The sequence below is a fragment of the Xyrauchen texanus genome, chromosome 21 (genome assembly GCF_025860055.1).
Source record: "Xyrauchen texanus isolate HMW12.3.18 chromosome 21, RBS_HiC_50CHRs, whole genome shotgun sequence".
NCBI lineage: Eukaryota > Metazoa > Chordata > Actinopteri > Cypriniformes > Catostomidae > Xyrauchen > Xyrauchen texanus.
In genome coordinates, this window is record NC_068296.1 from 24,462,601 (window position 1) to 24,479,489 (window position 16,889).

Here is a 16,889-nt window from a genome sequence, read left to right on the forward strand (position 1 = left end):
AATTTTTGGAGCCACTGGACAGTAACTAAAAACCTTAACTTTGAAAGTGACTACAGACACTACAGAATATAAATGATCACAGTTAAAAAATCTGAACCCAAACACATAAAGGTGTGGCTGGACACTCTTCTATAGGGATGGGCCGTACAGCTGTAGACCACTGGACTACAGATGGCTCTCAGTACATACAAAGTCCTGAGTGACTCAAACTCTCCAAGCCTCCCCCCAAATAAAGAATAAACCAACCCAAGAGGATACGAAGACCTCACATTAGGATCCACAAAGCCAAACAAAACCTTGCATGGAAAGAAACAAAAGATAAAGGCAATAGGGAAAATAAAGTAATTAGAAGGAGTTTTTAAAACCAGCATTCTATTAAAAGCCTCTTCTTGCTCTCCCTCATTAGCTAAGCATATTTATTTCTGTGTATCTTGTCTTCATCCCCTGGCACCCTGGGTGCAGAAAGCACTGCTGTTGTGAACTGTGACGTGGAGTGAGATATTTGATCATCCACGTCCACTACCCATCAATGAACAACTTCCACGTTTCCAAAGTTGTTTATATCTATACTAGATTTAAAAATGTTCTTAAGGAAATGTGAGTGGTTCTTGCATTTGTCACGGGTGTGCTGTTAGGGTGTTGTGGGTGGTTTTTAGCATGTTGCTAGGGTGTTTTGTGGTGGTTGCAAGGTAAATTCTCAATGGCCTCTATCGATGTAGGTCTTTGGGTTTTCAAAATATTTGTGTAAAGTGTCTGACCTCTTTGAAAAGTAATAGCACACCTCTCCTCAATAACCAGAATGATTGAGGTATCATTCGTGTGCATAGCGCAAACGGTGCAGGATGAGATATGCGCCAAAGTTTAATACATAAGGCCAAAGTATACTTCATTTTTCTGTGCTGGGCAGTGTGCGCCTGATGGAACGGCACACAGAAAACTAACCTTTAGGGTTAGGATTGTATAACTACTGTATACTCCATCCATGGTAGGCAATTCAGACTAAAAACATGAAAGCTCCACACTGCACACTGACCCTGCTTTCTTCCTCCTGAAAAGCTTGGGCTTGTAAAAGCTTTATACAGTGGGGTGCAGTGTAATGATAACAGCATGTTTTAAATGTTACCTTGGATACTCTCCATTTCCTTAATATGCTCGCCCGGCCAGTGCCAATTGCACTGGAGCTGGAGGGAGGAAGAGAGATTGACGCCGTGCCTCCATTTCAAGATCCAAAATGGACACCGCTGTCCAAGCTGACCAGAGCGTTTGCATGACTTTACGTACAGTTGTAAATACGATTGTGATCTTTCAATCTTTTAACTGCAGATCATGGAACTATAACTATAATATGCTACATCACTTCAATTAAATGTATAATGTACTAATTTCATATTGTTTTGAATGTGTGCATTTGTAATGTATGAATCATACAGGTAGGAAGGGGTTAATAAATAATCGGCACCCCAGAGATATCTCCTCCTTTTTTTATCACCGCTACAGGGGTGGACTGCTGTTTCTCTTTCCATTTAAACTATTATTTAAAGGAAAAAAGAAAGAGAGAAAAAACACTCTTCCCCCAAGGGCCATCTTCAAACTCCCTCTCTATGTCTCACTCACACACACACACACACACACACACACACACATCCTTGACACAATTTATTTCTATATTATTGAAATTCCTTCTCAGTTAATTACTGCTGTGTTGGAGAGAGCGTGCAGCGTTATTTGCATTTCTGGGTCCTGTTAACCCGTGTTAAACAGCACCATCACCACACACACACACAAACACACACACACACACACACACACACACATGCAGAGACTTCTATACGTGAGTGTAGCTGACGGCAACACAGCGATGAGCGTAGCAGAGCGGAGAATAGGACGAGGGTAGAGATCAAACAAGCGCGTCACAACAACATGGCAAACACAATGCTCGCATTTAGCTGCCAAAACGTTTGCCAGCCAGTGGGAGAATGACACAGCCTTTAATTGTTTTCAAATTGAGCACTTTAAATTAACAACGGGCTTTGCTTATCTACCAAAATAACAAGGGTATAGGGAAATCACAGTAAGTGTGCACAGATGAACACGTGCTGCGTTTATCTAAACATGTGACATGTCTAATTAAATAATTTGTTTTATACTTTCTGAATATAACTACTAAAGGGATAGTTCACCCAACAATTTCCATCATCATTTACTCACCCTCATGTAATTTCAAACCCATTTGAGTTTCTTGCTTCTGTGGAACACAAAAGGAGATGTTAAGCAGAATATCAGCCTCAGTCACTGTTTAAATCCATGTAACACATTTCAATGGAAAAGAGGAGGCGAGAACCGGCTTAACAATATAAATAATACTTTAATAATAAATTTAACCAAAAAGACAAACACACACACACACACACAGGTGTCGAGCAGCTGACCGAAACTCTCTCTCTCTCACTCTCTTGAACTGCCATCTCCGGTCAGCCTTATCCCTCTCGGGCTTGATCAGCATGATTAGGGTCCAGGTGTGCAGAATCATGACCCGCCCCGCCCTCCGCCCTGCCACAGTCCATTACATCTTTTTTCTTTTTAAAGTGAATAGTGACTAATGCTGTCATTCTGCTTAACATCTCCTTTTGTGTTCCATGAAAGAAACAAATTCATATGGTTTTAAAACAACTGTAGACAGAATTAAAATTTTTGTTTAAACTATCTCTTTAACAAAAAGTCAACTGTATCTTTACAGGTTAGGGTTATATAATGTTGGGTTGTATAAAAGGAAAGCAGGTGTGGATCGCTGTCCGTAATAGAGGAGCTTATCAAGCATGAAACTTGCCTAAAATTCCCCTCTGGACAGAAGTACACCGAGAAAAATTATGAAATTGGGGGTGAGCCAGGATAGCATCTGTTTATATCCTCTTGTCATTGCAACTGGCAGGATTACATACATGGCTCTCCTAAACTTCAGCAAGGTATTCCACTAGGATCTCCACTGTTATCAAATCAGGGATGCGTTTCACGGCAAGTGAGAGATCCCGACAACAAGAAGCCACTATGTACAAAGAACAAGATCTCATCTCTCACCCTTAGACCTGGCTGATGCTGTGAGGGCCCTTAATGAGCACACAAGCACACACACACACACACACACAGGCCCCATGCTTCTCTCAGTAAGGGCCTCACACACACTCACACACACTGCAGGTAAAGCTTCAAAGAATGGTTTTGCACTCCAGCGCCACGCCAGAAAGAGAGGGAAGGGAAGAATCAGGGGGAAAAAGAGATTGTATTTAAACAGTCATGCTAGTAGTGCTTGTATGAAAATACATTTAGAGAGAGACAGAAAGACTAATAGACGGGTGGGAGAGAGAAAAAAAGAGAGAGAGAGGGCAGAAATATTATGCAGACGCATCTCCGATGACATTACTAGGAAAGCTCTTGTGGACCAATGTGTTGGTATGCATGTTTGACATGGGGAAAGAGAAAGAGAGAGAGATGGAAGGGAAGGGAGAGGGCGAGCGAGTGGGAGGGAGGGAGTCTCACCTGGGCCCTGCTCTGCAGCAACCGTCTGCATGCGATTCAGCCGCAGAATACCTAATGCGTGTGTGGAGGGGCGTGCCGTACAGCCCTGTTACTGGCCCCGGGCCATTCTGTATGATTAAGTCTTCTACACTTAAGGGATAAAGCCTTGCTCTCCTTCTCTCCCACTGGAAGCCATTAGCAGTCCCCCATTTGCAGCTTGGTTTGTGTGTATGTGTGTGTGTGTGTGCCCTGTGCATGCATGAGCCCATGCATTTGAATGGGTTCATACCCCTGTGTCTTTGTGTTCCTGCCTGGTTTGTGGTTATGAGTATGTGTGTGTGTGTGTGTGTGTGTGTGTGTGTGTGTGTGTGTGTGCGTGCGCGCGCGCATGCTCCTGCCTGAGCAAAGTGTGTGTGATTTTGTCAGTACAAAACAGCTCTCCGGCACCCTGGGATTAGTGTCCAGCGACGAGCTGTTTGGGCCCAGAGTGCACTGCGGTCCAGCCCCCTCATTAGAATGGGCCCATGCTGGGCCAATGGCTGCCTCCACACCATCATGCATCACAATCAGGGGCCCAATGCAGATCCCTAAAACTCACTACTGATAGATCTAGGAGCCCAGGCACCAGACTGTTGCTAACACCACATGCACACAAACAGGATTAACAGGTCCCATAAGCAACCAAATTGGCCCGGTTGCTATGTAGGGTAGAGTCACATGGGGTAACCTCCTCGTGGTCGCTATAATGTGGTTCTCGCTCTCGATGGGGTGAGTGGTGGGTTGTGCATGGATGCCACGGAGAATAGCGTGAAGCCTCCACACGCGCTATGTCTCTGCGGTAATGCGCTTAATAAGCCACATGATAAAATGAGCGGATTGGCGGTCTCAGACAAGTAGGCAACTTAGGTTCGTCCTCTGCCACCCGGAGTTACTACGCCACCACAAGTACTTAGAGTGCATTGGGAATTGGGCATTCCAAATTGGGCAGAAAATGGGAGAGAAAAAAAACATACATAAAATGCACTACAGTCGTAAAACAGTATGTCAGTGTCCTAGTCCAACTCAACACCAAGGCAACAAAATATCATTAAATGTCACTCTACCAACCAGAGCATCTTTGCACAACTGTATGAGGATAAAGTGCACCAAGTGCTTGTAAGTTTATTTTTTTCTTTCTCTTAAAACTGCATACCTAGTTGAGCCAAAAAAATATGATTGTGCCTGGTCACGTGTGCTTGTAAAATGGCTAAACTTAAAGCTGACTATTTACACAAGGTTTATTTATATTTCTTCTGCTCCAAACATACTTTATTAATGTTTCCATGTTAAAGGAATAAATATTAAATGAAACAAATGACAATAAAATGCAAAGTAATCTCTTCAGTAATCAAAATAATTTTTTAATGTAACTGTATTTTAATTACCAATGATTTAAATTGTAACTGTAGTGGAATACAGTTACTTATATTTTGTATTTTAAATACATAATCATAATACCTTTATTGTATTCCATTACTCCCCAACCCTGATAATAGTGGACTGTATGTGTGCTCTCTTGAGTGAGCGGAAGGGAGAGGGAGAGAGAGAAAACTTATAAGCCTCACTTCCCATAGTTACTGTTGCTGACACCGTTAAGATTTCCTACAGGCATGTCGTAGAGGGAAGCGACCGCACTTAGTAAATACAATTATTGAATAACAAATTAAATTTTATCTTTCTATCTTGATAAATAAATATATATATATATATATATATATATATATATATATATATATATATATATATCTATATACACACACACGCAGCCAAAAGTTTGTAATAATGTACAGATTTTGCTGTTTTGTAAGGAAATTGGTACTTTAATTCATCAAGGTGGCATTCAACTGATCACAAAGTATAGTCGGGACATTACTGATGTAAAAAACAGCACCATCACTATTTGAAAAAGTCTTTTTTTTTATCAAATCTAGACAGGCCCCATTTCCAGCAGCCATCACTCCAACACCTTATCCCAACAAGAAGTGCCCAACAAGACAGCAACATATATGGCAAGTGCTACGTGGGGTGAAATGTCAACTGAGTGCCTGGACAAACTGACAGCTGGAATGCCAAGGATCTGCAAAGCTGTCATTGCTGCACATTGAGGATTTTTTGATGAGAACTCTTTGAAATAGTTTTTAATTCATATGGTAATAGTAATTTTTCACATTATGAATCTCCTGACTATACATTGTGATCAGTTGAATGCAACTTTGGTGAATAAAAGTAACAATATCTTTCTTTTCTACATTCACCATATTGGGCTTTCCAATTTGTCCCCTTCATTTTAATACAAGTGCTCCATCTCCGGCTAAACAGTCTCTGCCTGCCATGCAGCGTCAAAGTGAACATTCTAAACAACATGCCAAAATCACAGACAAATCAGCTGTGAGCTCAAGTAGACTTCTGTGACAGTTAAATGGGTGAATAAACTGAATCCTACTTTATTTTCAACAGAAATACCCTAGTATAATCATTTACTTTTTTCTATTTACTGCTGTAATGTTATTGTTGCTAAAACATTGTGTGCATGTGATTAGAAAGAAATATATATATTTTCTAAATTATGACAATGCGATGCTTGAGTCCGGTTTAGTCAGGATGTTAGGCCATGTGCACACTAATTTATTTTCATTTTAAAATGCAATGATCTTCCTTCCCCTCTAGACATTCAAAAACTCACTCCATAGCTGAGTCAATAGGGCCCCTTTGACCATTGCACATGGGGCTAAAAAGCATAAGGCGAGGCAATCAACATTTAATAAAGGCAATCAGAGTCAAACCCGTCCATCCTGCGGTAGAGCTGATTTAATGACCTCTATTTGTGGCTTCACGTTGCCCGTGTTCTCCGGGAAAGAGAAAAACACATTATAAATGAAGACATCCAGCCCGCTGTCCATCACTGCCATCTTTCTGGGTTAACGACGCCCTAACGGTCATCCTGTACCGACACAGTCTCACCATGAAGGAGAGAGCGAGAGAGGGAGACTCTCTTTCATTTCCAGATAATTAATAATAGATAAAAGCCTGACTTGTTCTTCAAGGCTTAATAGCTTTTAATAGCAGGGAGAATAACGGGAACACGTACGGCTGTGTCTCCAGACGCTGGCCTGCAGACCTCCAGAGACACAGTCATCTTGCTGCAGCATAGAGGGTGGAGGCGTGTACCTGAACCGGAACAGACCCACACTCACACATTTTCACACGCACGCTAAAAGAAGCCCATGGCATGCACTTACTCAAACACACAAGCGGGCACAAACACACCCAAGAGAGCGCTGTTTGTAGGCCTGCTCTCTGAATGGTGCAATTCACTCCTGCCAACACACATATAAAAATACATATGCTTTTTCCCGTAAGCACTACACACATCACAGGCAACCACCAAAGATCAATACCCGGACAAAGCGGTTTGAAGCCATTCAGAAGAGGGGGCTCAACTGCAAAGAGAATGGGCATACAAGCAAGCAAATGGTGACAATAGCGCATAAACAGAACACAAATGTACACACAAATATGTTGAGACAAAATGTATGGCTCGTGCTGTATAGTTTACAATATTAGTGTGGGTTTACTACACCGATAAAGACAATATACAGCAGCAAAACTGATCCACCAAAATATAGTGACCATCACTGCAGAATTACAGAAGTAGGGGTGTAGCAGTCATTGAAGCAGTTCATTCCTCCCACTTTAAAAAAATAATCTTTACATTTTAAAAGTTTTATTTTGCTTGGCCGCAGGAAAAAACTAAAACAAAACATGTAGCACACCATGTAAAACAACAAGTTTACGGACCTATCCGTTAGAAGGAAAGTTACATTGCCTAATTAATATTCATGAGCCGGCTGAATTATGGTTACATTGTGTCAACCACCACTTTTCTGAGAAGACAAAACATGTGAACACTCAAATATTTTTGACCAAAATGCAAACTCAAATCTATAGCTTGTTTCATTTTTAAGGATGTCCACAATTTTCCTCTGTACATCTAGACTGCTATGGTTTTCATGTAATTATAAACACACTGGTACCATGGTACATTTTTGTCCTTCAAATTTTCTTATTTATTTTTTTGCCTACAGTATGCTTTACACTACTTTTGTGGCTCTACGATGAAGTAAAGCAGGAAGTTCAGCACTTGTTGAGCAAACCACCGAAGTCCAATGAAGAAGATTAGGTAAAAAGATCACAGTATCATAGTTTTGAATTTCAATACACTAAACAAAGAAAACTGCAATATTATCTTATCACAACCAAGATTTCTACATAATGCCATGTTGCCAGGTCCCTGCTGATTCCCACCGCTAAAGAATATCACCATGATTCAAACAACCATGTTGACATCTTGAGTGTGGCATAAAAAACACCAACTAATATTTACACTCAGGCAGCCATTTGTCACCAACACACCACCACTGACAGGAGTGGGAGGAGATTGTTTCCTCAATATGTTTATGTCTTTCATTAACTCCTTCCCTGCAGCCAGAGCTGTTTTGAATGCGGGCCGGATTCTGTGACAGCTCCGCCTACAAAAGCGCACACACAGTTGCAGTGGAATGACAACGGAGATGGAGTGACAGGGATGAGTATTCCCCAAGCACAGTATGGAAGTGCGGACAGAGGGAACTCCGCTGGGGCCCTTATCGCTCAACTGGGTCACTGTGTCCAATTAGGCTTTGGAGGCCGGCCCGTGAGGGCGGTACAGGCAGGATGGGCCGCAGCTGACAGCCTCGCCCTCAGACCCTCGCAATCTGAATGCATTGGCTGCCAGCTGCAGCTCACAGGTCTGCAGCATGCTTGCATTGGTAGAGTGCGGTGCCAGTCTGACAGCCTGCGCTTTTCCCGAAAGAGCTTCAACTTCAATGGCCTGTCCTCCAAACCTAAAACGAGGGATGGAGAGGGAAGCTGATTATCCAAATTCGTTTATCAGCAGTGAAACTGCTCCGCTGCACAAAACGGCCTTAAAAACACAAAACAGCACCACTGGCCAGAAACCCACTAAAGCGGGAAGAGAGAAACTGAAGGCTTACATGGCACAGGGACACATGGTGGACCGACTTGGCCCAGAGAGCTCATTGCTCCCTCACATTCAGAGAACAACACTACTCCAAACCAGGGGCGAAAATTTCATCAAAATGTTGGGGGGGACAATAAACATAACAATTCGCAAGAGCAATTTTTGAAGGGGACACCAAGGTTTTTTTTGTTGTTGCCCCATTTGCCTTTGTATTATTTTATTTCTTAAACAATTATTTTAAGAATATATCATTATATTATTTACAATACACATATTTTAATTATATTTTAGGGGGGGACAACCCTCAGATAGGGGGGGTCCTGACCCCCCCCCGCGATTTCCGCCTATGCTCCAAACATGCCAAACTGTCCAGCATCTTCATCTAAAACGCACAGCAGCCCAGGACAGTGGATCTGAGCAATGGACTGAGCTAAAGCAATTAAGGATGTGCAAAACTATCACAAAACCTTGACTAGTCCATTGGTTCTCAATCCAGGTGCTGGAGTACGCAAGCACTGCACATTTTGGAACTCTCCCTTATATAACACACCCAGTTCGGGCCTTGGAGCCTCTACTAATGAGCTGATGAGTGGAATCAGGTGTGTTAAACAAGTGAAAAATCCTAAATGTACAGCAGGACCAGGATTGAGAACCACTGGTCTTGTCAGTGGGTTGTCTGCCCTGTATAGTTAGGAGGAACCGTTTGTTTTCCTATGTAAACATGCACTAGATATCCATTTTTGATCGTTGTGCCTTGTCTCTGTGTTTTCAGCACCTTGTACATGAGCAGCATGTTTTTACAATGCTTGTCAAGTTAAAAGAACTTGAACTTTTAAAAACGCATCTCAAGACACCTCCATTCTGTTCCATTTGATGTGTTGTGTACAGCTTTTTTAGTGCAAGAACATATTCAGTCTGGAAAACGCAACACTTAAAAAACAACACAAGATGTAGCGTGACAACCAAAAATGTCTGTTTGAATGTGTGTGGTTGTAGCGGCGGTGCTTTTAAGGGATAGTTCTCCCAAATTTGAAAATGCTCTCATTATTTACTCACATAGTATCACATTCTTCTGCTCAACGCAAACATTTTTAGATGAATATCTCAGCTATGTATGCCCATACTACGTATGTAAATGGTGACCAGACCTTTCAAGCTCCAAAAATCACATATATGCAATAAAAAGAAAAGAAAAAATCAAACAACTCCAGTGGTTAAACATATGTCTTTTGAATCACTGCAATCACTTTGGGTGAGAAGCAAATCAATATTTCAATGCTTTTCTTGCTATAAATCTCCACTTTCAATTTCACTTTCAGAATGTGAAATGTGAAAACTTAAAAAAGTTATTTAAAATGTAAAAAGTGATTGCATTGTTTCAGAAGACATATATTAAACCACTGGATTATTTTATGCTGCCTTTATTTGATTTTTGGAGCTTGAAAGGTCTGGTCACCATTCACTCGCATTGCATGGACCTACAGAGCTGAAATACTCAAAAAATCTTTGTTTGTGTTCTGCAAAAGAAAGAAAGCAATACACTTTCTTTATTCTAATTGACTAGTCAGTTGTTAGAATAGTCAACCATAATGACCCATCCCTAACCAAAATGAGGGACAGGAAGAAGGAAGTGTCAAAGAACGATGTAGAATGGTGTAGAGAAAGAAAACCAGCACATACAGGAGTGGGAGGCTGGCAAGAGCACTTGTGTTGTCTTCCGGCAACTTTGTGCTCTTGGGAGAACTTGGACAGCTCAAGTCAAAAGAGGGTCTTAGCCATACACACTTTCTCTCTCTTTCTTTCTTTTTTCTATTTAGTTTTCACTGCAGGCATGTCTGCTGCACCCAGTCCAGGTCTGCCTCTATCCGCTCTTTCGAGAAAAATTAATGCGTATGCGTGTTTGTGAGGATGCTTGAAGTGCGGGTAACTTTGATGTTTTACAAAACCAACTAGAGATCCAAAACCTGTCTGATGTGATGGAAGACAGAGATGAGACACAGACAAACAAAACACATACATACACAAAAGCACAAATACAACATTTTCTAGTGTAATCTGACAATCTCTATTCAGTGAAGGCCTCAAAAGCAACAACATTATTATTAAGCCAATTTAACATAATGAAGTGTGTAATGTCCATGCCATTAGATTCACCAAATGGAATACAAAAACAATATCAGTTTCCAAGAAGGTTACCCCAAACACTACTGCCATAATCCATTTGTCAGCTATACAAATAGTCCCGCCACAAACTCATGCCATTGGTAAAGCCAGTGTTGTTGTGTTGGGTTGGTCAAAAACAGAGCAATGTTTTGATATCACCACAGATGCACAGTGTTTACACTCTTAGGAAAATGTACATTTTCCAAAAGCAGTTCGCCACACTGAAACGTCTGGAAACCCTTAAATCCCCTTACTGCGCATACTGAGGAAAACATTAGAAGCGTGGCCCTGCGTCATTTCCATGTAAGATCTGAAGTGCAATTATCCTTGTGTTCCACCACCGAACAGCAATTCCGAGTGAACTTCCCATCGCCATTGAAGGAATGCAATGTGAAAGTCATACAAAGTTACATCTATCTTTAACAATGCTATCAAAGTGGGTAGCAGGCACAAGACCGCTACAACATGGGCCGCCATCCACTGGGTTGAATGGATCACATGACTGCGTCACATGACAACAAATATGTCATCATTTTCAGATATCTCCATTTCCCCTGTCCACACTACAACTCGAAGAAGGCGTTTTCAAATGTATTCCCTTGAGAGAGTGTTTTCGAAAAGCTGTTGTTGCTGGACAAAAATGGCATCTCAGTGTGGACGGACAGACAAATTGTAGCAAAATTAATGCATTTTCAAACTAAAACATATTGGTGTGGACGTGGCCTTAAAAAACCAAACATCCGAATTGCTTACAAGCAGCAGTCGTTGCATATAAAACCAAGATAGGATATAAGTAATTAAATACCAAAACATAAATTCTAGCTTTAACTCTAAACATTTATGCCAGGCTAAATTGTAGCCTAAACCAGCATGAAGACACACACGTTTAAGCACAGTCACACACATAAACACATTCTCTGACTCTCACACTCTACCACTCCTGTGCTGCGCACACATGGCACATTCCTGGCCATATGATGCGAAAGTCTGGCTAAAGGCCGTCAGCTGCCATTTCCTCAGGAAAGCCCTGGGTGCAGTGTCAACTCTCCTTCTTCCTCTGCATTCCCCTCTCAAACACACACGCGCACACACACACTGAAAGAGGCAGTCGGGGCCGCTTATCAGCTTACAGCCCACCTTTAAACACACAATGCAGAACATAAAAGTTTATTTATTTATCTTGACACTCTTTGACTTTTGGCTTCTAATAAACATACTCACACACATAAACTCACACTCAGAGGCACAAATGTACTTAGAAATGCACATTCTTCGACACAAAGACTCAAGAAAAACGTAAACCACAATGGCATGCGAAAACATACTCACATCACACACGCACGTACGCACGCAAGCAGCGGAACAACTATGTTCACTAGAAGAAAACATAGTCAAAGATTAAAGGGGCGCTCAGATCAGATGTGAAATTTGTATTTCATCTGTCTCGCCTGTCAAAGACAAGAGGAAAAATGTTTCCAATATACCTGCGGAGAGAAAGAGAGAGGGCTCAAGGAAGGCAGAGAGAGAGAGAGAGAGAGAGAATTAACCTGAGCAATATAAAGCAAAAGAGGAAAAGAGGGAACATGGAAGGAGAGAAGACGTGATTAAATCCCGTCTGCTGTGTGTGGCTGTCAGCGAGTGTGTCACGAGGTTCAGATCGCTGCTCACTAGGGAGAATGCCATAATCACGTTCTCTCCGCCATGATGCTATTAAACGGGGCCGGGACAGGGGGGAGCGACTGCAGTGGGGGGCGGCAGAGCCCCAAACTGCTACATGCTAGTGATGCAAAACTACATATTGTCCTAATTGACTAGTCTGTCGCTTGCCTGAATAATTAGTCAATCATCATTTACTCATCCTCATGTTGTTCCAAATTATATGACTTTCTTTTTTCCATGGAACACAAAATGAGATATTAGGTAGAATGTTAGCCTCAGTCACCATTCACTTTCACTGCATCTTTTTTTCCATACAATGAAAGTTAATGGTGACTGAGGCTGAGTTACTAACATTATGCTTAATATCTCCTGTTGAGTTCTATGGAAGAAAAACAAATCATACAGGTTTGTAATGACAAGAGGATGAGTAAATGATAGCAGAATTTTCATTTTTGGGTGAAATATTCCTTTTAATAAGCGGTGTATAATTAAGCTGGTTTCAGATTCAGGTGACCCTGATTGGATGCGTTTCTTAGGGGGCGTTCACATAGGATAAACTATGTTCTTGTGTACAAAAACAGCTGGATGGAGTGAAACAGAATGGTACAGAATGTAAGGAACTCAAATTTATTTTTAAATGTTAAACAAATTATCTTGACATGCTTAAGAAAAGCAGCACTCATGCTGCAAGAGGTTAAAAAACAAAACAATGTAATGGCCAAAGATGTCCGTCTGCATATGCATGTCTGTGGTACAGTTGATTTTAAATGGGATGGATTTTAAGACAAAAACTCCATGCAAACTAATCTAACAGCAAAAGTACAATACACTGTCAGCACAATAATTAAAGTACTTTTACTAAAAAATTAAATATTAAAACAAAATTTATGAGAAAACCTCATTATGACCCATTAATACCACACACACACACACACACCCCACCTTCCCCAAAAATCCAGTTTCCTCTCCTGGCAGGTGGAGGGCCCCGTGCCGAATGCCCCTGACCTAGGAGGATGACGGCCTCCCTGGATCCCCGCGCCTTTTGGGACCCCCCAGAAATAGATTTTCCCAGAACACCACCAACAATACATCAACTGAAAGGTGGGAGAAAGAGAGCAGGGCTGTTACACACACGGAGACATAAGAGTACATCCTGACTTCTTGGGAGACAGAGAGAGAGAGAGAATAGGGAGAAAGAGAGTCTTAATTGCCTTATCCTGTAGTACAGGCTGGGGAGTGCTTTTTGACTTCGGCTTCCAATTTCACACTACAGCATTATTTAGTTTGATACAGACTTGATTAGGCATTACAATGTGTCCCCCCGTCTGAAGGAGCTTTGCGGCTGGCCTACATCACTAGAGGACAGATTAACTCTGCAATCATGCTCCTTTTGAGACCTTTCCACTGTTTGTTTTGCCCGCCGGAGACCATGCCAGTGTATGTTTGTTTGTGTATGAGGATTTTGTGGGAGGGGCTCTTATTAAATGAACTCTACCGACACTTACAGTAACCCTTATTTAAGGATATGAGAACATTTTAAAGAACATTGTTTACTCTTCTCAAAATACACACAAGCAATATTGGTGAATGTTATGTTTCACCAAGTAACACGTTACATGTTAGTCTACTTTGAAAAACTGTTTCTTCTAACAGTGACTAAATAAGTTACACCTTTATTTTTAAATTGCATTACGTTTTTCTAACTGCAGCTAAATGACTATTTTATAGGGTATAGTTGATTTTACAATTTTATTTGTGAGTAAATAAATTAAATACAAAATGGCATAAACTTGGTGTAAATCCTTGTTGCGTATAATTTCGTTATGCACATTACTTGTACTGTGTTGCCATCTACACTGCACACAAGCCAACAGTAAAAGAAGCCATAAAATAGCACTGACTGTGTGAAGCATACAGTGGCAAGAAAAAGTATGAGAATGAATCCCTCTGGGAATTAGCTGTTTTCTGCATTAATTGGTCATAAAATGTGATCTCATCTTCATCAGTCACAAGTATAGACAAACACAATGTAATTAAGCTAACAACACACAAAAAATTATAATCTTTCATGTCTTTATTGAACACATCCCATTAAACATTCACAGTGCTGTGGAAAAAGTATGTGAACCCCTAGGCTAATAACATCAACAAAAGCTTTTTAGAGTCAGGAGTTGGCAAACCTGCCATCCAATCAATTAAATAAGATTGTATGTGTGGGTTAGACCTACTTTGACTTATAAAAAGCACTCAAACATTTTAAGTTCGCTATTTACAAGAAGCATCTTCTGACATGGACCATTCGTCGCAAAAAAAAATAGATTTCAGAAGACCTACGATCAAGAAAACTTGCTTTGCTTAGTTATCTCTAAGAGCTTAGATATTTGTCCACAGTTAGACAAATTGCCTATAAATGGAGACATTTAGTACTGTGGCTACTCTCCCTAGAAGTGGCTGTCCAGCCAAGATGACTCAAAGAGCACACTGCAGAATGCTCAGTGGGGTAAAAAAAAGAAACCTATAGTGACAGCTTAAGAATTGAAGGAACCATTGGAACTGGTTAACATCTCTGTTCATGAGTTTACTATACAGAAAACATTAAACAGACATGGTGTCCATTGCAGAACACCACGAAGGAAGCCACTACTTTCCAATAAAAACATTGCTGCGTGCCTAAAGTTTGCCAAAGACCACCTTCACATTCCAAAACGCTACTGGGAAAATGTTTTGTGGACTGATGAAACTAAGGTTGAATAGGTTGAAAGAACACGCAGCACTACATATGGCATACCAACATGAAAACATCATCTCAACGGTGAAGTACAGTGGAGGAAGCATCATGATTTGGGGCTGATTTGCTGCCCCGGGTCCAGGACAACTTTCCATCATCGAGGGGAAAATTAATTCCCACTTTTATCAAGATACCCTAAGTATAAGTTGCTATAAGATAGCTCAGTATAAGTTTGGTGCTGCAGCAAGACAATGGTAAATGGTCTGTACTTATATAGCGCTTTTTTTAACCTTAGAGGTTACCAAAGCGCTTTACACTGTGTCCCAATCACCCATTCACACACACATTCACACACCAATGTGCCGCTAGCCTGCCATTGGGAGCAACTTTGGGTTCAGTGTCTTGCCCAAGGGCACTTCGGCATGTGAAGTCGCATGAACTGGGAATCGAACCGCCAACCCTGCGATTAGTGGAAAACCCGCTATACCACCTGAGCCACAGCCGCCCCAAAATTACCCTAAACACAAAAAAGTCCACTATAAAATGGCTTCAAAAAAAGAAAATCCACCTTTAGGAGTGGCACAGTCAGAGCCCAGACTTTAACCCAATAGAGATGTTGTGGAAAGACTACAAGAGAACCATTCACACTAGACATCCTAAGAATTTGGCTGAGCCGAAGTGAGATATATCTACATGCAGAGCAACACATCACAGCAGTTTCAGGACAGCAGCACCATGCCAGCAGTCTCAGGCCGGAGGTTAGGGCAGAGCTAATGGAGCCACAGCAGTTTCTGGACCAATGCTTGCGCAACCTGCACTTTTGAAGCATAATTTCTTACATTTGTTGTTTACATTTTAAAAAAATTGCTGTTTTCACATTGATTTCCATATGATGACTATCTTAAACATTCAATGGCAACACTTTTCAATAAGGTTCCCTTTAACATTAGTTAATGCAGGTAGATATCATGAACAAACAATTAACTATATTTTTAACCGTTATATATTAGTCTTGGTAATGTTAATGGATAAACACACAATTGTTCTTTGTTAGTTCATAGTCCATGAACTAATGTTAACATATACAACTTTTTGTTTAAAAAAATGTATTAGTAAATGTTAAAATGAACATTAACCAAGACTAACAAATGCTGAAATTGTGTTGCTCATTGTTATTCATATTAACATGTTAACAAATGGAACCTTATTTTTAAGTGTTACCCATTTGTCTATTTTATATGAGATATGATTTCCTTCATGTTCATGATGTTACAAATAGTACTTAAAAAAAGGAATAAAGCATGGGCATTTAATGTCATCTATATTTAATCATATCAAATTAAAAATGAACATTCGACAATTAAAAAACTAATAAGAAATGTTAATATTGATAAAATAGAACTAAAATCATAATTTAAACATCTAAATAAAAATAACAGCAACAATTTAAAAGAAACACTCAAACTTTATTCAACAAATGGACAACTTAAAACTAATCAAGAGAACAATTTAATCACCAATGCAACAAAATACTTACAGTGCTCAAGAGTAGCCTATTAGTAGGCTACCATAAACCCACAAACCATAGGCCTAAACAAAACAACAACAAAATAGTATATTCAGAAATATAAAAAAAGCTTCAGTGACTTTATCGGAATGACTATTTACAAAACACAATCGAAAGGGTAATTGAAATGTCTCCATCAAAGGGTGCACCTAGACAAAGTGCAGAGCGTTCTGAAAAACAACAATAAAAAAACTATTTCA

General features: G+C 40.5%; 1 protein-coding gene across 3 annotated transcripts in view; it reads right to left on the reverse strand.

Annotated features, from left to right (window-relative positions):
• znf423 (zinc finger protein 423) overlaps nucleotides 1-16,889 on the reverse strand; it is a 205,196-nt gene that overhangs the window by 172,771 nt on the left and 15,536 nt on the right. Inside the window, exon 1 of one of the 3 annotated variants that reach the window (XM_052152242.1) lies at nucleotides 13,337-13,461. The exons of the other annotated variants lie outside the window; for them this stretch is intronic. The gene's annotated coding sequence lies outside the window, so the exon portion shown is untranslated. Of the gene's footprint in view, nucleotides 1-13,336; nucleotides 13,462-16,889 lie in introns of those variants that run through there. 3 annotated transcript variants of the gene reach the window in all.